At 42.7% G+C, this 25,201-nt stretch overlaps 7 non-coding genes across 7 annotated transcripts; all 7 read left to right on the forward strand.

Annotated features, from left to right (window-relative positions):
* The first annotated feature begins 465 nt into the window (after positions 1–465).
* On the forward strand, positions 466–537 carry trnac-aca (transfer RNA cysteine (anticodon ACA)). Its single transcript has one exon. It is a non-coding gene; the product is annotated as a tRNA-Cys (tRNA).
* A 4,517-nt stretch (positions 538–5,054) lies between these two features.
* Positions 5,055–5,126, forward strand: trnac-aca (transfer RNA cysteine (anticodon ACA)). Its single transcript has one exon. It is a non-coding gene; the product is annotated as a tRNA-Cys (tRNA).
* A 3,857-nt stretch (positions 5,127–8,983) lies between these two features.
* On the forward strand, positions 8,984–9,055 carry trnac-gca (transfer RNA cysteine (anticodon GCA)). Its single transcript has one exon. It is a non-coding gene; the product is annotated as a tRNA-Cys (tRNA).
* Positions 9,056–11,292: 2,237 nt separating this feature from the next.
* trnac-gca (transfer RNA cysteine (anticodon GCA)) lies at positions 11,293–11,364 on the forward strand. Its single transcript has one exon. It is a non-coding gene; the product is annotated as a tRNA-Cys (tRNA).
* Positions 11,365–15,221: 3,857 nt separating this feature from the next.
* On the forward strand, positions 15,222–15,293 carry trnac-gca (transfer RNA cysteine (anticodon GCA)). Its single transcript has one exon. It is a non-coding gene; the product is annotated as a tRNA-Cys (tRNA).
* A 2,283-nt stretch (positions 15,294–17,576) lies between these two features.
* trnac-gca (transfer RNA cysteine (anticodon GCA)) lies at positions 17,577–17,648 on the forward strand. The gene has a single exon. It is a non-coding gene; the product is annotated as a tRNA-Cys (tRNA).
* A 6,660-nt stretch (positions 17,649–24,308) lies between these two features.
* On the forward strand, positions 24,309–24,397 carry trnap-agg (transfer RNA proline (anticodon AGG)). The gene is given in 2 exon segments: positions 24,309–24,344; positions 24,362–24,397. It is a non-coding gene; the product is annotated as a tRNA-Pro (tRNA).
* The last annotated feature ends 804 nt before the right edge of the window (positions 24,398–25,201 follow it).

Consider the following 25,201-nt stretch of genomic DNA (forward strand, 5'->3'; position numbering starts at 1 on the left):
GAGTCAGTCATTGGGGGAGGAGTCAGTCATTGGGGGAGGAGTCAGTCATTGGGGGAGTAGTCAGTCATTGGGGGAGGAGTCAGGCTCTGGGACAGTGGTCAGACTCGGTGTCGGGTCAGACTCTGGGGGAGGTGTCAGATTCTGGGGCAAGGTTCAGACTCTGGGGGAGGAGTCCGACTCTGGAGGTAGGGTCAGACTCTGGGGGAAGGGTCAGACTCTGGGGCAGAGGTCAAAGGCTGGGGGAGGGGATCCGACACTGAGTGCCGTGTCAGATTCTGAGGGCGGAGGCAGACTCGAACGGAAGAGTTAAATTCTGAGGGACGGGTCAGGCTCTGGAGGTGGAGTCATATTCTTGCCTATCAGAATAACTCATGACGGTTCTTTTCAGAATGGTGCCATCAATGTTGATGATGGCCAGGTGCTAGACTCCATTGACTTGTGTGTGCTAACGCTTCATGTAGATGTGGGGGTGTAGCTCAGCGGTAGAGCATTTGACTACAGATCAAGAGGTCTTTGGTTCAAATCCAAGCGCTCCCTCTATCTTTTAATTGTTCCCTGTCGGAAGTCATGCAGTCAGTCTGTTCCTGCAGCTGCAGGATTGTGATTTGCATTGAGTCCACAGTCGGCCATTTTGCCCACTTGTTCGATGCCAGCGTCCATTCTCCACACAGGTCCTCTTCCTCCCTCGTTCATCGAACCCTTCCATTCCCGTCCCCTCTCCACTTTGAGGGAGTGCCAGAGAGAGATTAATCACCTTCTGAAATATTTCCCACTCCTGTTCTATCTCGTTGTCAATTTTTTTCAACTTCCCCAGTTCTATTCCAATCCGTTCAAAATTAGTTTGTTTCAAATTAATTACTTTGTTATTTGTCTTACTTAAGTATTTCTAAATATTTTACTGAGGAGGGATTGAGGGAGGGAGTGAGTGTGTGAGTGAGTGAGGGAGGGAGGAAGTGAGCGAGGGAGGGAGGGAGTGAGTGAGTTCGTGAGCGTTTGAGTGAATGAATGAGTGAAAGCGAGAGGGTGACGGATAGAGCAGGCAGGAACGATGTAATGATAAAAGGGAGACAGGTGGGCAAGAGAGGAATCACTGCTTGATCCAATAATGGAAAATGAAACGGTGCAGGTAAGAGAAGTAAGTGTAGGAGAATAGCCAGGCACTCGCGGCAAGATTTAAAATAATGATTGAGAAACACGGCCACAAGCCTGTGGCCAGCAATTTCGATTCGAATCCGGAGGGTCAAACAGAGGCTTTTGAGCATTGTCCACTTTGGACATTCACGGTCTCTTATTTCATGGTTAGGATGTGAATTCTGCAATTTAGACACTTTTCCATTTGATAAACCAACTTCTCTTCCGTAACCTGTAACTGAATATTTTGACTTAACACATGTTACAGTCGCTTCACACACTATCTCCTCCTGTCCACACTTGCCTAATACCTGCTGGAAGCTTATTTATTACACTGATGCGATATTCTGTACACTTACATATATGGCACTGAGAGCATGATCTTGTGAAACTGCACATTGAACCTGTTGTTTCTTGTGTTGACTGCAACGATCGACAGAGCTAGGGGCAGAGCAGAGTGAGAGAGCACTTGACAGCTGCTGGAGAAAAATCTGGTTGAAATTCAGGTGTCGTTTGTCTGGTGCTTCCAGTTCCGCGTTCTGTGGTAAGGATGTGTTCACTGAAGTTTAGTGACAAGGCTTTCCATGTTGGGTTGTGCATCGCATCTGTACACAATAGTGTGACTCACTCCGATCATGAATAATTTCTGATTGCTGTAATTATTTGTGTCCCAGAATAACTGATGAAGCATCTTTTCAGATTGGTTCTCACTTCAGTGATGACTGCCAGGTACTGAACTCCGTTGCATTACTTCATCCGTGGACGATATCAGTGGGTGCATTGCTTAATTGCAGTGTTTCATTGTAAATCAAGCGATCGCTGGTTTAAATCCCGATACTCCCTCTTCTTTCTAAATGATTTTGTGATTCATACAGTAAGTCTGAATTCCCTGTAGCAGCAGGATTGTTGTTTACATTGAAGCTTCAGCAGAGAAACAGGTTAGCTATCTCGATTGGTCAATTCCGGTATTTATGCACCACATGAGTCACCTCCTGCCCTATTCCATCTCGGTTCTATCAGCCATACATTCCTTTCTCTTTCATCTCTTTATCTAGCTTCCCCTTTAAAGCATCTATGCCATTTGCCTCAACGATTCATTTTGGTGGCGAGTTCCACATTCTTACCGCCCTTTGGGTAAAGAAGATTCTCCTGAATTCCCTCACAAATGGAAACGTTTTTTCTACGTCAACCCTATCGAACGCTTTCAAAATCTTAAAGACCTCTATCAGGTCACCCCTCAGTCTTCCCTTTTCTAGAGTAAAGAGCTTCAACCTGTTTAGTCCTCCTGAGAAGTATATGCTCCGAGTTCTATTATCATCCTTGTGAATCTTTTTTTCAGCTTTGCCAATTCCTCTTTATTCTTCTTATAATCTGTCGACCAGAATTGTTCACGTTACTCCAAGTGTGGTTTCCTTTTTCACTTCACCTCTGAACTTTCCATTCTCAGCCTGGTTCTGACTTTTATTATCAACCTGACATGTGCCATACGGCCACTTCCTCTGCTTCATTTTATTCTCTATCTCCTTCGTCATCCAGAGAGCTCTGGCTTTAGTTGCCCTACCCTTTCCTCTTGTGGGAATGGACACAGACTGTACCCGAACAATCTCCTCTTCAAAAGCCGCCCATTGCTCGATTACAGTTTTGATTCCATTTTACCAGGGCCGGATCAGTTCTCAACCCTCTGTAATTGACCCTCTTCCAATGAAGTATTTTTACTCTAGATTAATCCTTCTCCTTTTCCATTGTAATTCCAATCCTAATGATACTCTGTTCGCTGTTCCCTAAATGCTCCCCCAAGGACAATTGCTCCACATTAACTATCTCAATCCCTAGAACCAGGTCCAGCATTGCCTCCTAACTAATAGGTTACAGTTGCTTCACACACTAGCTCCTCCTGCCACACTTGCCTAATGCCTGCTGGATGCATCTTTATTATATTCTGTACACTTACATATATGACACTGATAGCATGATCTTGGAAAACCACGCATTGAACCTGGCACTGCATTTGTTGACTGCAAGTATCTAAAGAGCTGGGGGCAGAGCACAGTGACAGAGGACTTAAAGCAGCTGAAGACCTCTGCTTGAAATTCTGATGTTGTTTGTCTGGTGCTTCGAGTTCCGCGTTCTGTGGTGACGATGTATTCACTGAAGCCGAGAGACAAGGCGTTCCAAGTTGGGTTGTGCATCGCATCTGTACACAACAATGTGACTCAATCCATTCATGAAACATTTCTGATTGCCGTAATTATTTGTCTCCCAGAATAACTCATGAAGCTTCTTTTCATGTTGGTAATATCAACATTGGTGATTGCCAGCTACTGAGCTCCATGACATTGTGCGTGCAAGAGTATTGAACAGATGTGGGGGTGTATCTCAGTGATCGAGCTTTTGACTGCAGATCAAGAGGTCTCTGGTTCGAATCCAGGCGACCCTTGCACATTCGAAGTGCTTCTTTTGGGGACTCAGAAAATCAGTAATCTGTCGCTGTCGTTGTTGACATTGAGTTTGCCGCACAGATCCAGGCCTTTTGACCCAACGGGTTTGTGCCAGCCTTTATGCTTCACACAAGACACATCCCTCCCTAATTCATTTGCCCCCATCCGCACACTCTTCCATTCCTTTCGCCCCGTGTGTTTATCTAGTTTGCCATTTCATGTATCGATGTTATTTGCCTCTTTATTCATCCACAATGTTTCATTATGAACGATTTGTTGTTTTTATTTAGAGGAATGTATTTCTCTTGAACTCTATTGATCACCGTTTCAAATATTTCCCAAAACCTGTTCTATATCTTTGTCAAGATTTTTTCCAAGTTCACCTTCCCAGGTTCCAATCTCATCCCCTCAAAAATAGTTTGATTCCAATCTATTAATTTGTTCTTTGTCTTACTGATGTCTCTCTCAATCTTTACGGTGGAGGGATTGAGGGAGGGAGTGAGGGAAGGAGGGAATGAGGGATGGATAGAGTGAGTGAATTCGCGTGTTCGTAAGTGTGCGAGTGACTGAATGAGTGAGAGCGAGAGGGAGGCAGGGAGAGCAGGCAGGAGCGATAAAATTACAAAAGAGAGACAGGCAGACAAGAGAGGAATCACTGCTGGATCTAGTAATGGGGAATGAAACGGAGGAGATAGGAGAAGTAAGTGTAGGCGAATATCGAGGCACTAGTGATAAGGTTTAAAATAATAATTGAGAAAGACGGCCACACGCCTATTGCCAGCACTCTCTGCGAGCATCCGCGGGCCAAATGGAGGCTTTCAGCATTTTCCACTTTTATTTCCTGGCGACGTCACACTTTCGACACTCACAGCTTCTCATTTCATGGCCAGGATGCAATTTACACACTTTCCCTTTCGTTTAGTCCCACTTCAGTTCCGTAACCTGTAAATGAATCTATTGACTTAACAAATATTACAGTCACTTCACACACTATCTCCTCCTGTCCACTCTTGCCAAATGCCTGCTGGATGTTTATTTATTGCATTGATTCGATATTCTGTACACTGACATATATGGCACTGAGAGCATGATCTTGTGAAACTGCACATTGAACCTGCTGTTTCTTGTGTTGACTGTAACGATCTACAGAATTGGGGCAGAGCACAGTTAGAGAGCACTTGACAGCTGTTGGAGAAACATCTGGTTGAAATTCAGGTGTCGTTTGTCTGGTGCTTCCAGTTCCGCGTTCTGTGGTAAGGATGTGCTCACTGAAGTTTAGTGACAAGGCTTTCCATGTCGGGTTGTGCATCGCATCTGTACACAATAGTGTGACTCACTCCGTTCATGATTCATTTCTGATTGCTGTATTTATTTGTCTCCCAGAATAACTGATGAAGCTTCTTTTCATGTTGGTAATATCAACATTGGTGACTGCTTGCTGCTGAGCTCCATTACATTGTGCGTGCAAGAATGGTCAATAGATGTGGGGGTGTAGCTCAGTGGTAGAGCATTTAACTACAGATCAAGAGGTCTCTGGTTCGAATCCAGTTGCCCCCTTGCACATTCTAAGTGTTTCTTTTGGGGACTCAGAAAATCAGTAATCTGTCGTTGTTCATGTTGAGTTTGCCGCACAGATCCAGGCCTTTTGACCCAACGGGTCTGTGCCAGACTTTATGCTTCACACAAGACTCCTCCCTCCGAACTTCATTTGCCCCCATCCGCACACTCTTCCATTCCTTTCGCCCCCGTGTGTTTATCTAGTTTGCCATTTCATGTATCGATGTTATTTGCCTCAACTACTCATCAAGGGAGCGAATTCCACATTCTTGCAACTCTTTGGTCATGAAGTTTCCCATGAATTCTCTATTGGATTTATTAGTGACTATCTTATATTGATAACCGATAGTTTTAGAGTCCCCTACGAGTGGAAACATTTTCTCTACGTCGACCCAATCAAACCCTTTCATTATCCAAAGACCTCCATCATGTCAGCCATCAGCCTGTTAAATCTATCCTGAAAGGTATTATCTTTCAGATCTGGCATCATCATTATTTTCACCTTCGCCAATTCCTCGATATCCTTTTTATAATAGGGAGACCAGAAGTGTTCACAGTGCTCCAAGTGTGGTTTAACCAAGGATCTCGGACAACAGGTACACAAACCACTAAAAGTGGCGACGACATAAATAAAAACAAGCCAAGCACTGGGGTTCATTTCCAGGGGGATAGAATTGAAAAGCGGAGAAGTTATGTTAAGCATCTATAGTCTCTCTGATAAATACTGAGGCAAAGTAACTATTCAATATTCCAGCCATTTCACTGTTATTACCTGTGAGTATATCTTGTGTATCGCTTGTTGGCCCTTTCCCTATCCTGATGTTATTGACGTTTCAGTGGAATAATTGACTATTTCTTGATAATTTAATTTTGTATTTCCTTTCTGCTTTCCTGATTGCTTGTTGACATCCTTCCTAACGTCTTCATTTTCCCCTTTATCATCCTTTCCTTTATTGTCCATGTGGTTAGAATATGCATTTGTTCAATTTCTATTTTACCCTTATCTCTTTATTCATCCACAATGTTTCGTTATTGAATATTTGTTGTTTTCTTTAGAGGAATATAGGTCTCTTGAACTCTATTGATCACCGTTTCGAATATTTCGCAAAACCTGTTCTCCATCTTTGTCAAGATTTTTTCCAAGTTCACCTTCCCAGGTTCCAATCTCACACCCTCAAAAATAGTTTGTTTCCAATCTATTAATTTGGCCTTTGTCTTACTGATGTCTCTCTCAATCTTTACGGTGGAGGGATTGAGGTAGGGAGTTTGTGTGTGAGTGAGTGAGGGAGTGATGGAGGGAGTGAGGGAAGGAGGGAATGAGGGATGGATAGAGTGAGTGAATTAGCGTGTTCGTGAGTGTGCGAGGGACTGAATGAGTGAGAGCGAGAGGGAGGTATGGAGAGCAGGCAGGAGTGATAAAATTACAAATGCGAGACAGGCAGACAAGAGAGGAATCACTGCTGGATCGAGTAATGGGGAATGAAACGGAGGAGATAGGAGAAGTAAGTGTCGGCGAATATCGAGGCACGAGTGATAAGGTTTAAAATAATAATTGAGAAAGACGGCCACACGCCTATTGCCAGCACTCTCTGCGAGCATCCGAGGGTCAAATAGAGGCTTTCAGCATTTTCCACTTTTATTTCCTGGCGACGTCACACTTTCGACACTCACAGCTTCTTATTTCATGGCCAGGATGCAATTTACACACTTTCCCTTTCGTTAAGTCCCACTTCAGTTCCGTAACATGTAAATGAATCTATTGACTTAACAAATATTACAGTCACTTCACACACTATCTCCTCCTGTCCGCTCTTGCCAAATGCCTGCCTAATGTTTATTTATTACATTGATTCGATATTCTGTACACTTACATATATGGCACTGAGAGCATGATCTTGTGAAACTGCACATTGAACCTGTTGTTTCTTGTGTTGACTGTAACGATCTACAGACCTAGGGGCAGAGCACAGTGAGAGAGCACTTGATAGCTGCTGGAGAAACATCTGGTTGAAATTCAGGTGTCGTTTGTCTGGTGCTTCCAGTTCCACGTTCTGTGGTAAGGATGTGTTCACTGAAGTTTAGTGACAAGGCTTTCCATGTTGGCTTGTGCAACGCATCTGTACACAATAGTGTGACTCAATCCGTTCATGAATCATTTCTGATTGCTGTAATTATTTGTCTCCCAGAATAACTGATGAAGCTTCTTTTCAGATTGGTTCTTTCAACAGTGATGACTGCCAGGTACTGAACTCTGTTGCATTCCCTTGTTTGTGGACGATGTCAGTGGGTGCATTGCTTAATTGCAGTGTTTAATTATAAATCAAGCGATCACTGGATTAAATCCCGATACTCCCTCTTCTTTCTAAATGATTTTGTGATTCATACAGTAAGTCTGAATTCCCTGTAGCAGCAGGATTGTTGTTTACATTGAAGCTTCCGCAGAGAAACAGGTTAGCTATCTCGATTGGTCACTTCCGGTATTTATGCACCACATGAGTCTCCTCCTGCCCTATTTCATCTCGTTCTATCAGCCACACATTCCTTTCTCTTTCATCTCTTCATCGAGCTTCCCCTTTAAAGCATCTATGCCATTTGCCTCAACGATTCCTTTTGTTGGCGAGTTCCACATTCTTACCGCCCTTTGGGTAAAGAAGATTCTCTTGAATTCCCTCACAAATGGAACCGTTTTTTTCTTGGCCACCCAATCGGATCCTTTCAAAATCTTAAAGACCTCTATCAGGTCACCCCTCAGTCTTCCCTTTTCTAGAAAAAAGAGCTTCAACCTGTTTAGTCCTCCTGAGAAGTATATGCTCCGAGTTCTATAATCATCCTTGTGAATCTTTTTTTCAGCTTTGCCAATTCCTCTTTATTCTTCTTATAATCTGTCGACCAGAATTGTTCATGTTACTCCAAGTGTGGTTTCCTTTTTCACTTCACCTCTGAACTTTCCATTCTCAGCCTGGTTCTGACTTGTATTATCAACCTGACATCTGCCATACGTCCACTTCCTCTGCTTCATTTTATTCTCTATCTCCTTCGTCATCCAGAGAGCTCTGGCTTTCGTTGCTTCTTGTGGGAATGTACACAGACTGTACCCGAAAAACCTCCTCTTCAAAAGCCGCCCATTGCTCGATTACAGTTTTGATTCCATTTTACCAGGGCCGGATCAGTTCTCAACCCTCTGTAATTGACCCTCTTCCAATTAAGTGTTTTTACTCCAGATTATTCCTTCTCCTTTTCCATTGCTATTCTAAACCTCATGATACTCTGTTCGCTATTCCCTAAATGCTCCCCCAAGGACACTTGCTCAACATTAACTATCTCATTCCCTCGAACCAGATCCATCATTGCCTCCTAACTACAGTTGCTTCACTCCATAGCTCCACCTGCCACACTTGCCACATGCCTGCTGAATGCATCTTTATTATATTCTGTGCACTTACATATATGGCACTGATAGCATGATCTTGGAAAACCACGCGTTGAACCTGGCACTGCATTTGTTGGCTGCAAGTATCCAAAGCGATGGGGGCAGAGCACATTGACAGAGGATTTAAAGAAGCTGAAGACCTCTGCTTGAAATTCTGATGTTGTTTGGCTGGTGCTTCGAGTTCCGCGTTCTGTGGTGAGGATGTATTCACTGAAGCCGAGAGACAAGGCGTTCCAAGTTGGGTTGTGCATCGCAACTGTACACAATAATGTGACTCACTCCATTCATGAAACATTTCTGATTGCCGTAATTATTTGTCTCCCAGAATAACTCATGAAGCTTCTTTTCATATTGGTAATATCAACATTGGTGACTGCCAGCTACTGAGCTCCATTACATTGTGCGTGCAAGACTGGTTAACAGATGGGGGGGTGTAGCTCAGTGGTAGAGCATTTGACTGCAGATCAAGAGGTCTCTGGTTCGAATCCAGGCGCCCCCTTGCACATTCTAAGTGCTTCTTTTGGGGACTCAGAAAATCAGCAATCTGTCGCTGTCGCTGTTTCTGTTGAGTTTGCCGCACAGATCCAGGCCTTTCGACCCAACGGGTCTGTGCCAGCCTTCATGCTTCACACAAGACACCTCCCTCCCGACTTCATTTGCCCCCATCCGCACACTCTTCCATTCCTTTCGCCCCGTGTGTTTATCTCGTTTGCCATTTCATGTATCGATGTTATTTGCCTCAACTGCTCCTGAAGGTAGCGAATTCCACATTCTTGCAACTCTTTGGTAAAGAAGTTTCCCATGAATTCTCTATTGGATTTATTAGTGACTATCTTATAACCGATAGTTTTAGAGTCCCCTACGAGTGGAAACATTTTCTCTACGTCTACCCAATCAAACCCTTTCATTATCCAAAGACCTCTATCATGTCAGCCATCAGCCTGTTAAATCTATCCTGACAGGTATTATCTTTCAGTTCTGGCATCATCATTATTTTCACCTTCGCCAATTCCTCGATATCCTTTTGATAATAGGGAGACCAGAAGTGTTCACAATGCTCCAAGTGTGGTTTAACCAAGGATCTCGGACTACAGGTACACAAATCACTAAAAGTGGCGACGACATAAATAAAAACAAGCCAAGCACTGGGGTTCATTTCCAGGGGGATAGAATTGAAAAGCGGAGAAGTTATGTTAAGCATGTATAGTCTCCCTGATAAATACTGAGACAAAGTAACTATTCAATATTCCAGCCATTTCACTGTTATTACCTCTGAGTATATCTTGTGTATCCCTTGTTGGCCCTATCCCTATCCTGATGTTATTGACGTTTCAGTGGAATAATTGACTATTTCTTGATAATTTAATTTTGTATTTCCTTTCTGCTTTCCTGATTGCTTGTTGACATCCTTCCTAACGTCTTCATTTTCCCCTTTATCATCCTTTCCTTTATTGTCCATGCAGTTAGAATATGCATTTGTTCAATTTCTATTTTACCTTATCTCTATCTCTTTATTCATCCACAACGTTTCATTATTGAATATTTGTTTCTTTTTTTTTTAGAGGAATGAATTTCTCTTGAAATCTATTGATCACCGTTTCAAATATTTCCCAAAACCTGTTCTATATATTTGTCAAGATTTTTCCGAGTTCACCTTCCCAGGTTCCAATCTCACACCCTCAAAAATAGTTTTTTCCAATCTATTAATTTGGTCTTTGTCTTACTGATGTCTCTCTCAATCTTTACGGTGGAGGGATTAAGGTAGGGAGTGATGTGTGAGTGAGTGAGGGAGGGAGTGAGGGAAGGAGGGAATGAGGGATGGATAGAGTGAGTGAATTAGCGTGTTCGTGAGTGTGCGAGTGACTGAATGAGTGAGAGCGAGAGGGAGGCAGGGAGAGCAGGCAGGAGCGATCAAATTACAAATGAGAGACAGGCAGACAAGAGAGGAATCACTGCTGGATCTAGTAATGGGGAATGAAACGGAGGAGATAGGAGAAGTAAGTGTAGGCGAATATCGAGCCACTAGTGATAAGGTTTAAAATAATAATTGAGAAAGACGGCCACACGCCTATTGCCAGCACTCTCTGCGAGCATCCGCGGGCCAAATAGAGGCTTTCAGCATTTTCCACTTTTATTTCCTGGCGACGTCACAATTTCGACACTCACAGCTTCTTATTTCATGGCCAGGATGCAATTTACACACTTTCCCTTTCGTTAAGTCCCACTTCTGTTCCGTAACCTGTAAATGAATCTGTTGACTTAACAAATATTACAGTCACTTCACACACTATCTCCTCCTGTGCACTCTTGCCAAATGCCTGCTGGATGTTTATTTATTACATTGATTCGATATTCTGTACACTTACATATATGGCACTGAGAGCATGATCTTGTGAAACTGCACATTGAACCTGTTGTTTCTTGTGTTGACTGTAACGATCTGCAGAACCAGCGGCAGAGCACAGTGAGAGAGCACTTGCCAGCTGCTGGAGAAACATCTGGTTGAAATTCAGGTGTCGTTTGTCTGGTGCTTCCAGTTCCGCGTTCTGTGGTGAGGATGTGTTCACTGAAGTTTAGTGACAAGGCTTTCCATGTTGGGTTGTGCATCGCATCTGTACACAATAGTGTGACTCACTCCGTTCATGATTCATTTCGAATTGCTGTATTCACCTGTCTCCCAGAATAACTGATGAAGCTTATTTTCATGTTGTGCGTGCAAGAATGTTCAACAGATGTGGGGGTGTAGCTCAGTGGTAGAGCATTTGACTGCAGATCAAGAGGTCTCTGGTTCGAATCCAGGCGCCCCCTTGCACATTTCCAGTGCTTCTTTTGGGGAGTCAGACAATCAGAAATCTGTCGCTGTCGTTGTTAAAATTGAGTTTGCCGCACAGATCCAGGCCATTTGACCCAACGGGTCTGTGCCAGCCTTTCGGCTTCACACAAGACTCCTCCCTCCGAACTTCACTTGCCCACATCCGCACACTCTTCCATTCCTTTCGCCCCGTGTGTTTATATCGTTTGCCATTTCATGTATCGATGTTATTTGCCTCAACTACTCCTTACGGGAGCGAATTCCACATTCTTGCAACTCTTTGGCAAAGAAGTTTCCCATTAATTCTCTACTGGATTTATTAGTGACTATCTTATATTGATAACCGATAGTTTTAGAGTCCCCGACGAGTGGAAACATTTTCTCTACGTCGACCCAATCAAACCCTTTCATTATCCAAAGACCTCTATCATGTCAGCCATCAGCCTGTTAAATCTATCCTGACAGGTATTATCTTTCAGTTCTGGCATCATCATTATTTTCACCTTCGCCAATTCCTCGATATCCTTTTGATAATAGGGAGACCAGAAGTGTTCACAGTGCTCCAAGTGTGGTTTAACCAAGGATCTCGGACTACAGGTACACAAATCACTAAAAGTGGCGATGACATAAATAAAAACAAGCCAAGCACTGGGGTTCATTTCCAGGGGGATAGAATTGAAAAGCGGAGAAGTTATGTTAAGCATGTATAGTCTCCCTGATAAATACTGAGACAAAGTAACTATTCAATATTTCAGCCATTTCACTGTTATTACCTCTGAGTATATCTTGTGTATCCCTTGTTGGCCCTTTCCCTATCCTGATGTTATTGACGTTTCAGTGGAATAATTGACTATTTCTTGAGAATTTAATTTTGTATTTCCTTTCTGCTTTCCTGATTGCTTGTTGACATCCTTCCTAACGTCTTCATTTTCCCCTTTATCATCCTTTCCTTTATTGTCCATGCATTTAGAATATGCATTTGTTCAATTTCTATTTTACCTTATCTCTATCTCTTTATTCATCCACAATGTATCATTATTGAATATTTGTTGCTTTTTTTTAGAGGAATGAATTTCTCTTGAAATCTATTGATCACCGTTTCAAATATTTCCCAAAACCTGTTGTATATCTTTGTCAAGATTTTTCCGAGTTCACCTTCCCAGGTTCCAATCTGACACCCTCAAAAATAGGTTTTTCCAATCTATTAATTTGGTCTTTGTCTTACTGATGTCTCTCTCAATCTTTACGGTGGAGGGATTGAGGTCGGGAGTGATGTGTGAATGAGTGAGGGAGGGAGTGAGGGAAGGAGGGAATGAGGGATGGATCGAGTGAATGAATTAGCGTGTTCGTGAGTGTGCGAGTGACTGAATGAGTGAGAGCGAGAGGGAGGTATGGAGAGCAGGCAGGAATGATAAAATTACAAAAGAGAGACAGGCAGACAAGAGAGGAATCACTGCTGGATCTAGTAATGGGGAATGAAACGGAGGAGATAGGAGAAGTAAGTGTAGGCGAATATCGAGGCACGAGTGATAAGGTTTAAAATAATAATTGAGAAAGACGGCCACACGCCTATTGCCAGCACTCGCTGCGAGCATCCGCGGGCCAAATAGAGGCTTTCAGCATTTTCCACTTTTATTTCCTGGCGACGTCACAATTTCGACACTCACAGCTTCTTATTTCATGGCCAGGATGCAATTTACACACTTTCCCTTTCGTTAAGTCCCACTTCTGTTCCGTAACTTGTAAATGAATCTATTAACTTAACAAATATTACAGTCACTTCACACACTATCTACTTCTGTCCGGTCTTGCCAAATGCCTGCTGGATGTTTATTTATTACATTGATTCGATATTCTGTACACTTACATATATGGCACTGAGAGCATGATCTTGTGAAACTGCACATTGAACCTGTTGTTTCTTATGTTAACTGTAACGATCTACAGACCTAGGGGCAGAGCACAGTGAGAGAGCACTTGATAGCTGCTGGAGAAACATCTGGTTGAAATTCAGGTGTCGTTTGTCTGGTGCTTCCAGTTCCGCGTTCTGTGGTGAGGATGTGTTCACTGAAGTTTAGTGACAAGGCTTTCCATGTTGGCTTGTGCAACGCATCTGTACACAATAGTGTGACTCAATCCGTTCATGAATCATTTCTGATTGCTGTAATTATTTGTCTCCCAGAATAACTGATGAAGCTTCTTTTCAGATTGGTTCTTTCAACAGGGATGACTGCCAGGAACTGAACTCTGTTGCATTCCCTTGTCTGTGGACGATGTCAGTGGGTGCATTGCTTTATTGCAGTGTTTAATTATAAATCAAGCGATCACTGGTTTAAATCCCGATACTCCCTCTTCTTTCAATATGATTTTGTGATTCATACAATAAGTCTGAATTCCCTGTAGCAGCAGGATTGTTGTTTACATTGAAGCTTCCGCAGAGAAACAGGTTTGCTATCTCGATTGGTCACTTCCGGTATTTATGCACCACATGAGTCACCTCCTGCCCTATTTCATCTCGTTTTATCAGCCATACATTCCTTTCTCTTTCATCTCTTCATCGAGCTTCCCCTTTAAAGCATCTATGCCATTTGCCTCAACGATTCCTTTTGTTGGCGAGTTCCACATTCTTACCGCCCTTTGGGTGAAGAAGATTCTCTTGAATTCCCTCACAAATGGAACCGTTTTTTTCTTGGCCACCCAATCGAATCCTTTCAAAATCTTAAAGACCTGTATCAGGTCACCCCTCAGTCTTCCCTTTACTAGAAAAAAGAGCTTCAACCTGTTTAGTCCTCCTGAGAAGTATATGCTCCGAGTTCTATAATCATCCTTGTGAATCTTTTTTTCTGCTTTGCCAATTCCTCTTTATTCTTCTTATAATCTGTCGACCAGAATTGGTCACGTTACTCCAAGTGTGGTTTTCTTTTTCACTTCACCTCTGAACTTTCCATTCTCAGCCTGGTTCTGACTTGTATTATCAACCTGACATCTGCCATACGTCCACTTCCTCTGCTTCATTTTATTCTCTATCTCCTACGTCATCCAGAGAGCTCTGGCTTTCGTTGCTTCTTGTGGGAATGTACACAGACTGTACCCGAAAAACCTCCTCTTCAAAAGCCGCCCATTGCTCGATTACAGTTTTGATTCCATTTTACCAGGGCCGGATCAGTTCTCAACCCTCTGTAATTGACCCTCTTCCAATTAAGTGTTTTTACTCCAGATTACTCCTTCTCCTTTTCCATTGCTATTCTAAACCTCATGATACTCTGTTCGCTATTCCCTAAATGCTCCCCCAAGGACACTTGCTCCACATTAACTATCTCATTCCCTAGAACCAGATCCATCATTGCCTCCTAACTACAGTTGCTTCACTCCATAGCTCCACCTGCCACACTTGCCACATGCCTGCTGAATGCATCTTTATTATATTCTGTGCACTTACATATATGGCACTGATAGCATGATCTTGGAAAACCACGCATTGAACCTGGCACTGCATTTGTTGGCTGCAAGTATCCAAAGCGATGGGGGCAGAGTACATTGACAGAGGATTTAAAGAAGCTGAAGACCTCTGCTTGAAATTCTGATGTTGTTTTGCTGGTGCTTCGAGTTCCGCGTTCTGTGGTGAGGATGTATTCACTGAAGCCGAGAGACAAGGCGTTCCAAGTTGGGTTGTGCATCGCATCTGTACACAATAATGTGACTCACTCCATTCATGAAACCTTTCTGATTGCCGTAATTATTTGTCTCCCAGAATAACTCATGAAGCTTCTTTTCATATTGGTAATATCAACATTGGTGACTGCCAGCTACTGAGCTCCATTACATTGTGCGTGCAAGAATGGTCAACAGATGTGGGGGTGTAGCTCAGTGGTAGAGCATTTGACTGCAGATCAAGAGGTCTCTGGTTCGAATCCAGGCTCCCCCTTGCACATTCTAAGTGCTTCTTTTGGGGCCTCAGAAAATCAGCAATCTGTCGCTGTCGCTGTTTCTGTTGAGTTTGCCGCACAGATCCAGGCCTTTTGACCCAACGGGTCTGTGCCAGCCTTCATGCTTCACACAAGACACCTCCCTCCCGACTTCATTTGCCCCCATCCGCACACTCTTCCATTCCTTTCGCCCCGTGTGTTTATCCAGTTTGCCATTTCATGTATCGATGTTATTTGCCTCAACTGCTCCTTAAGGTAGCGAATTCCACATTCTTGCAACTCTTTGTTAAAGAAGTTTCCCATGAATTCTCTATTGGATTTATTAGTGACTATCTTATAACCGATAGTTTTAGAGTCCCCTACGAGTGGAAACATTTTCTCTCCTTCGACCCAATCAAACCCTTTCATTATCCAAAGACCTCTATCATGTCAGCCATCAGCCTGTTAAATCAATCCTGACAGGTATTATCTTTCAGTTCTGGCATCATCATTATTTTCACCTTCGCCAATTCCTCGATATCCTTTTGATAATAGGGAGACCAGAAGTGTTCACAGTGCTCCAAGTGTGGTTTAACCAAGGATCTCGGACTACAGGTACACAAATCACTAAAAGTGGCGATGACATAAATAAAAACAAGCCAAGCACTGGGGTTCATTTCCAGGGGGATAGAATTGAAAAGCGGATAAGTTATGTTAAGCCTGTATAGTCTCCCTGATAAATACTGAGACAAAGTAACTATTCAATATTCCAGCCATTTCACTGTTATTACCTCTGAGTATATCTTGTGTATCCCTTGTTGGCCCTATCCCTATCCTGATGTTATTGACGTTTCAGTGGAATAATTGACTATTTCTTGATAATTTAATTTTGTATTTCCTTTCTGCTTTCCTGATTGCTTGTTGACATCCTTCCCAACGTCTTCATGTTCCCCTTTATCATCCTTTCCTTTATTGTCCATGTAGTTAGAATATGCATTTGTTCAATTTCTATTTTACCTTATCTCTATCTCTTTATTCATCCACAATATTTCATTATTGAATATTTGTTGCTTTTTTTTTTAGAGGAATGAATTTCTCTTGAAATCTATTGATCACCGTTTCAAATATTTCCCAAAACCTGTTCTATATCTTTGTCAAGATTTTTCCGAGTTCACCTTCCCAGGTTCCAATCTCACACCCTCAAAAATAGTTTTTTCCAATCTATTAATTTGGTCTTTGTCTTACTGATGTCTCTCTCAATCTTTACGGTGGAGGGATTGAGGTCGGGAGTGATGTGTGAGTGAGTGAGGGCGGGAGTGAGGGAAGGAGGGAATGAGGGATGGATAGATTGAGTGAATTAGCGTGTTCGTGAGTGTGCGAGTGACTGAATGAGTGAGAGCGAGAGGGAGGCAGGGAGAGCAGGCAGGAGTGATAAAATTACAAATGAGAGACAGGCAGACAAGAGAGGAATTACTGCTGGATCTAGTAATGGGGAATGAAACGGAGGAGATAGGAGAAGTAAGTGTAGGCGAATATCGAGGCACTAGTGATAAGGTTTAAAATAATAATTGAGAAAGACGGCCACACGCCTATTGCCAGCACTCTCTGCGAGCATCCGCGGGCCAAATAGAGGCTTTCAGCATTTTCCACTTTTATTTCCTGGCGACGTCACAATTTCGACACTCACAGCTTCTTATTTCATGGCCAGGATGCAATTTACACACTTTCCCTTGCGTTAAGTCCCACTTCTGTTCCGTAACCTGTAAATGAATCTGTTGACTTAACAAATATTACAGTCACTTCACACACTATCTCCTCCTGTCCACTCTTGCCAAATGCCTGCTGGATGTTTATTTATTACATTGATTCGATATTCTGTACACTTACATATATGGCACTGAGAGCATGATCTTGTGAAACTGCACATTGAACCTGTTGTTTCTTGTGTTGACTGTAACGATCTACAGAACTAGGGGCAGAGCACAGTGAGAGAGCACTTGACAGCTGCTGGAGAAACATCTGGTTGAAATTCAGGTGTCGTTTGTCTGGTGCTTCCAGTTCCGCGTTCTGTGGTGAGGATGTGTTCATTGAAGTTTAGTGACAAGGCTTTCCATGTCGGGTTGTGCATCGCATCTGTACACAATAGTGTGACTCACTCCGTTCATGATTCATTTCTGATTGCTGAATTTACCTGTCTTCCAGAATAACTGATGAAGCTTATTTTCATGTTGGTCATATCAACATGGTGACTGCCAGCTACTGAGCTCCATTACATTGTGCGTGCAAGAATGTTCAACAGATGTGGGGGTGTAGCTCAGTGGTAGAGCATTTGACTGCAGATCAAGAGGTCTCTGGTTCGAATCCAGGCGCCCCCTTGCACATTCTAAGTGCTTCTTTTGGGGAGTCAGAAAATCAGTAATCTGTCGCTGTCGTTGTTGAAATTGAGTTTGCCGCTCAGATCCAGGCCTTTTGACCCAACGGGTCTGTGCCAGCCTTTCGGCTTCACACAAGACTCCTCCCTTCCTCCTTCACTTGCCCACATCCGCACACTCTTCCATTCCTTTCGCCCCCGTGTGTTTGTCTCGTTTGCCATTTCATGTATCGATGTTATTTGCCTCAACGACTCCTTACGGTAGCGAATTCCACAATCTTGCAACTCTTTGGCAAAGAAGTTTCCCATGAATTCTCTATTGGATTTATTAGTGACTATCTTATATTGATAACCAATAGTTTTAGAGTCCCCTACGAGTGGAAACATTTTCTCTCCGTCGACCCAATCAAACCCTTTCATTATCCAAAGACCTCCATCATGTCAGCCATCAGCCTGTTAAATCTATCCTGAAAGGTATTATCTTTCAGTTCTGGCATCATCATTATTTTCACCTCCGCCAATTTCTCGATATCCTTTTTATAATAGGGAGACCAGAAATGTTCACAGTGCTCCAAGTGTGGTTTAACCAAGGATCTCGGACTACAGGTACACAAACCACTAAAAGTGGCGACGACATAAATAAAAACAAGCCAAGCACTGGGGTTCATTTCCAGGGGGATAGAATTGAAAAGCGGAGAAGTTATGTTAAGCATCTATAGTCTCCCTGATAAATACTGAGGCAAAGTAACTATTCAATATTCCAGCCATTTCACTTTAATTACCTGTTAGTATATCTTGTGTATCGCTTGTTGGCCCTTTCCCTATCCTGATGTTATTGACGTTTCAGTGGAATAATTGACTATTTCTTGATAATTTAATCTTGTATTTCCTTTCTGCTTTCCTGATTGCTTTTTGACATCCTTCCTAACATCTTCATTTCCCCTTTATCATCCTTTCCTTTATTGTCCATGTGATTCGAAGATGCCTTTGTTTAATTTCAATTTTACCCTTATCTCTTTATTCATCCACAATGTTTCATTATTGACTATTTATTGTTTTCTTTAGATGAATATAGTTCTCTTGAACTCTATTGATCACCGTTTCAAATATTTCCCAAAACCTGTTCTCCATCTGTGTCAAGATTTTTTCCAAGTTCACCTTCCGAGGTTCTAATCTCACCCCATCAAAAATAATTTGTTTCCAATCTATTAATTTGGTCTTTGTCTTACTTATGTCTCTCTCAATCTTTTACGGTGGAGGGATTGAGGTAGGGAGTTAGTTTGTGAGTGAGTGAGGGAGGGATGGAGGGAGTGAGGGAAGGATGGAATGAGGGATGGATCGAGTGAGTGAATTAGCGTGTTCGTGAGTGTGCGAGTGACTGAATGAGTGAGAGCGAGAGGGAGGTATGGAGAGCAGGCAGGAGTGATAAAATTACAAAAGAGAGACAGGCAGACAAGAGAGGAATCACTGCTGGATCTGGTAATGGGAAATGAAACGGAGGAGATAGAAGTAAGTGTATTCGAATATCGAGGCACAAGTGATAAGGTTTAAAATAATAATTGAGAAAGACTGCCACAAGCCTATTGACAGCACTCTGCGAGCATCCGCGGGTCAAATAGAGGCTTTCAGCATTTTCCACTTTTATTTCCTGGCGACGTCACAATTTCGACACTCACAGCTTCTTATTTCATGGCCAGGATGCAATTTACACACTTTCCCTTTCGTTAAGTCCCACTTCTGTTCCGTAACCTGTAAATGAATCTATTGACTTAACAAATATTACAGTCACTTCACACACTATCTCCTGCTGTCTGCTCGTGCCAAATGCCTGCTGGATGTTTATTTATTACATTGATTCGATATTCTGTACACTTACATATATGGCACTGATAGTATGATCTTGTGAAACTGCACATTGAACCTGGTGTTTCTTGTGTTGACTGTAACGATGTAAAGAGCGGGGTCAGAGCAGAGTGAGAGAGCATTTGACTGCAGCTGGCGAAAAGTCTGGTTGAAATTCAGGTGTCGTTTGTCTGGAGCTTCATGTTCCGTGTTCTCTGGTAAGGATGTGTTCACTGAAGCTTAGTGACAATGCTTTCCATATTGGGTTGTGCATCGCATCTGTACACAATAGTGTCACTCACTCTATTCATGAAACATTACTGATTGCCCGAGTGATTTGTCTCCCTGAATAACTGATAAAGCTTATTTTCATGTTGGTTTTTCAACATTGATCACTGCCAAGTACTGAGCTCCGTTACCTTGTGTGTGTAAGAAGCGGGGCTGGTTGTGGGGGTGTAGTTCAGTGGCAGACCATTTGACTTCAGATTATGAGGTATTTGGTTCAAATCCAGGTACCCCTTTGCATTGTAAATGCTTATCTTGGGATGCGTAGGGTAAGTGTACCCTCCCTGCAGAAGCAGGATTGTTGCTTATGTTCTGTTACGTTATGCCGACAGCAGTTGAGAAGTCCACTCATCTCGATTGTTCCATCCTGATATTTCCGCTTCACATGAGCCTCCTCCCTCCCTACTTCATCTCACCCGATCACCCTGCCCTTTACTTCATCTGCTTATCTTGCTTCCCCTTTAAAGCATCTATGCCATTCGCCTGAACTATTCCTTTTGTTGGGAGTTTCACATTCTTACCAAACTTTCAGTAAAGATGTTTCTCTTCAATTCCGATTGGATTTATTCGTGACTAGCTCATATTTATGACCTCTCGTTTTGGTCTCCCTCACAAGTGGAAACTTTCTGACGACGTCTACCCTACCAAACCCTTTAATTATCTTAAAGATCTCTATCAGGTCATCCCCCAGTCTTCTCTTTTCGAGAGAAAAGAGCTCCAACCTGTTGAGCCTTTCCTGATAAGTGTTTCCTGATAAGTCCGAGTTCTATTATCATCCTTGTGAATCTTTTTTGCTGCTTTGCCAATTCCTCTCTAATATTCTTATAATCTGGAGACCAGAACTTTTCACATTACTTCAAGTGTGGTCCAACCACGGTTCTATTCCTGCTTATCATCTGGTTTTCAATTGTATCCCTTAGTGGTCTCAGCCCGGATCCCTGTGGAATACCACTTCTCATCTTTTGTCAGTCTGAGTAACTGCCCTTACCCTTACTCGCTGTTTTCTGTTTTGTAGCCAGCTTGCTATCCATTCTGATACTTGTCCACTGACTCCACATCCTCAGACCTTAGATATGAGTTGAAAATGCTGAACCTTATCGAAGGCTTTTTGAAAATCCAAATTTATTACGACTGCTACATCAGCCATGTCTATTCTTTCTGTTACTTCTTCAAAGAATTCAATAAGATTGCTCAAGCATGACCTTCCTTTATTATCATTTAGTTTTCTAGATATTTTTTCTGTTGCATCATAGAATAATCATTCCATTATCTACACTAACACCGATTATAAACTCACTGTTTTGTTGCTCCCTGGGCTTGTTCTATCTCCCTTGTTTTATTTTAGGAATAGGATTGCTGTCCATCAGACCTCTAACAATATTCCCTTTTCTCATGAATGTTTACACATATGAAAGAATATCTCTGCTATCTCTTCCCTAATGTCTATTAACATGCGCGGCTGCAATCGATCCTGACTGGGGGTCCTTTCCTCTCTAAGTTTGATTAGTTTATCAATTATCTTTTATGTTTTGTAGTGAAATTGCAGTTAAGGAGGAGGAGTGTGAAACATTGGATGGAATAAACATGTTGAGAGAAGAAGTATTAAGGAGATTAGCATCTTTGAATGTAGATAAATCCCCAGGGCCGGATGAAATGTATCCCAGGCTGTTAAAAGAAGCAAGGGAGGAAATAACGGAGACTCTGAACATCATCTTCCAATCCTCCCTGGATAAGGCGTGGTGCTGGAGAATTGGAGGACTGCTAGTGTCTTACCGTTATTTAAAAAGGGAGATAGGATAGACCGAGTTATTATCGGCCAATCAGTTTTACCTCGGTGGTGGGCAAATTTTTGGAATCAATTCTGAGTGACACGTTAATCCATCACGTAGAAAGGAACGGGTTAATGAAGGACAGTCAAGATGGATTTATAAGGGAAGGTCGTGACTGACTGACTTGATTGAATTTTTTGAGGAGGTAACAAGGATTGTCAATGACGGCAGTGCATTTGATGTCGTCCACAAGGATTCTAGCAATGGTCGACGGGAGTTTTTATGACTGGAAGCCTATTTCCAGTCAGGTTCCGCATGGCTCACTATTAGGTCCCTTGCTTTTCCTGGTATATATTAATGATTTTAACTTAAATGTACGGGCATGATAAAGAAGTTTGCTGAGGATACAAAAATTGACGGTCAACTTTTGTATTCTCTGCCAGCTTCTTTATCATGCCCCCTAAATTTAAGTTAAAATCATGAATATATAGTGAGGAGGAAACCTGTAGACTGCAGGAAGATATCAACGGACTGATCAGGTGGGCAGAAAATTGACAAATTGAATTCAATCCGGACAGGTGTGATGTGATGCATTTGGGGAGGGCAAACAAGGCAATGGAATACAAAATAAATGGAATGATACTGAGAGGTAGAGGACGTGAGGGACCTTGGAGTGCATTTGCTTTCTTCGCCGAGGCATAGAATATAAGAGCAGGGACATTATGCTCGAGCGGTATAAAACACTGGTTATATCACAGCTTAAGTACTGCATACAGTTCTGATCACCACATTACAGGAAACAATGTAATTGTACTGGAGAGGATACAAAGGAGAGTGGACGAATGAGTGAATGAGTGAGTGAATGAGTGAGTGAGTGATTGAGTGAGTGAGCGAATGAGTGCGTGAGTAAGTGAGTGAGTGAGTGAATGAGTGAGTGAGTGATTGAGTGAGTGAGCGAATGAGTGCGTGAGTAAGTGAGTGAGTGAGTGATTGAGTGAGTGAATGGGTGAGTGAGTGAGTGAATAAGTGAGTGAGTGGATGAATGAGTGATTGCGAGAGGGAAGCAGGGAGAGAAGACAGGAGCGATGAAATGACAAAAGGGAGACAGGCAGACAAGAGAGGAATTACTGCTGGATCTCGTAATGGGAAGTGAAATGGAACAGATAAGAGAAGTAAACGTTGGGGAACATCTAGGCACGAGCGATCACAACATAATAAGGTTTATAAATATCATTGCGAAAGACGGTCACAGTTCTGTCGCCTGCACTTTCTGACTGCATTTGACGGCCAAAAGTAGTTTATGGAGAATTTTCCACTTTTGTTTCCCGGAAATTACACACTTTGGGCACTCACAGCCTCTTATTTCATGGCCAGGATGTAAATTCTGTAATTTACAAAGTTTTCCATTCGTAAAGACCCATTTCTGTTCCGTAACCAGCAATTGGATGTATTGACTTAACATATAGAATCATAGAAAGGTGACAGCACAGAAGGAGACCATTCGGCCCATCGGGCGCGGGCCGGCTCCCTGCAAGTGCAACCCAGTGACACTCCCTCATCCTATCCCCGTAGCCCTGCAATTTTTTCCCTTCAAGTACTTATCCAGTTCCCTTTTGAAGGCCATTATTGAATCTGCCTCCACGACCTCCTCGGGCAGTGCATTCCAGATTCTAACAACTCAATGCGTAAAACAGTTTCTCTCTATCTACTCTGCAAGAAACCTCATGGTTTTGAAGACCTCCATCAAATTTCGTCTCAACCTTCTCTGCTCTGAGGAGAACAACCTCAGCTTCTCCAGTCTATGCACGTAACTGAAGTCCCACATCCCTGAAATCATTCCAGTAAATATTTTCTGCACCCTCTCTAAGGCCTTCACATCCTTCCCAAAGCGTGGTGCCCAGAATTTGACACAATACTCCAGTTGAGGCCAAACCAGTGTTTTACAAAGGTGAAGCCCTGAGAGGGGGTGCAGAAAAAAATTACTAGCATAATTCCAGGAATGAGGGACTTTAGTTACATGGATCGACTGGAGAATTTGGGGTTGCTCTCCTTGGAACAGAGACGGTTTTGTCGAGTTTTGATAGAGGTATTCAAATCATGAAGGATCTCGACATGGAAGAAGGAGAGAAACTGTTCACATTGGCGGAAGGGTTAAGAACCAGAGGACATAGATTTAAAGTGATTGGCAAAATAACCAAAGGTGACATGAGGAAAAACTTTTTCACGCAGTGAGAGGTTCGGATTTGGAATGCACTGCCCGAGGATGTGATGGAGGCAGATTCAATCACGGCCTTGAAAGGGGAGCTGGATAAGTACTTGAAAGGAAAAAAAATGCAGGGCTTCGGGGAAAGGCAAGGGAGTGTTTCTAGCTGGATCGCTCTTGCAGAGAGCCAGCACGGACTCGATGGGCCAAATGGCCTCTTTCCGTGCTGTAACCTTTCGATGATTCAACTTTATGTGTTGGAGGCGATTCAAAGGGAACAGAGCGTGCCGTAAATCGACACACCTCTCAGTATCCTCGCAAGCAATGCAGTTTAAGAGCAATTAATCCTGAAACGTCTTACTTGATAACTCAAGTCGTACACTCGAAACCAATTTGGTAAAGGGAGACTAATATTGGGGACTGGAAATAGTTAGTGTACAACTTGATATTGCTGTACACTGGAATAGAAAACGAGATTGGATGGACAGAAGTGGTCTGAAAGGATGGCCGATCGGCTGTGGGACGCAATGAACTTTTACACTGGCTGCACAATTGAGCAAACAGCGGCTCGTTGGTCTAGGGGTATGATTCTTGCTTAGGGCGTTTCATTGAATAATATGCAAGAGGTCCCGGGTTCAAATCCCGGACGAGCCCTCCTGTGTTGCTCATTTTAGTGAAAAGTCACCAATTGGCTTCTGACATCTTTTCAGTGTTGCTGTTGGTGGAACTGAATTCTTTCCAGACCATGTTTGAGCTCCAGTGGACTGAATGCCGAAGATTCATCGGCGCAACACACAGAAAGCAAATAAAATGTCTCAAGATGATGAGGAGGTTGAAACTGAATTTGCATTTTTCCCAATTCAGGCGGATATTGGATGGCGGGATAGAAAGCCAAGTTTGCCGATGACGCCAAGATAGGCAGCATTGTTTGCAGTGCAGATGAAAGCATAAAATTACAGAGATGCATTAATACAATGAATGACTGGGTAAAATTGTGTCAAATCGATATCTGTTTAGTCAAGTGTGAGGTCATCCACTTTGGACCTAGAAGGATAAATCAGAGTATTTTCGAAATGGTGAAAAGCTCGAAAAAGTGAAGGTCCAAAAAGACTTCGGGGTCCATGTACATACATCATTAAAATGTCATGGACAGGTAAAAAAAATAATAAAAGGTTAATGGAATGTTGGTCTTTATATCTAGACGACTAGAATACAAGGGGATTGGCATTATGATACAGTTATACAAAGCTCTGGTTAGACCACACCTGAAGTATTGTATTCAGTTCTGGGCAACGCACCTTCGGAAGGATATATTGGCTGTGGAGTGAGTGCAGCGTCGATTTACTAGAATGTTACCTGGACACCCAGGGTTAAATTAGGCGGAAAGTTTACACAAACTGGGGTTTACCTCGAATTTAGTCGATTAAGGGCTGATTTGATCGAACTTTTCAAAATATT

Source organism: Heptranchias perlo, chromosome 20 (assembly GCF_035084215.1).
Source record: "Heptranchias perlo isolate sHepPer1 chromosome 20, sHepPer1.hap1, whole genome shotgun sequence".
Lineage (NCBI taxonomy): Eukaryota > Metazoa > Chordata > Chondrichthyes > Hexanchiformes > Hexanchidae > Heptranchias > Heptranchias perlo.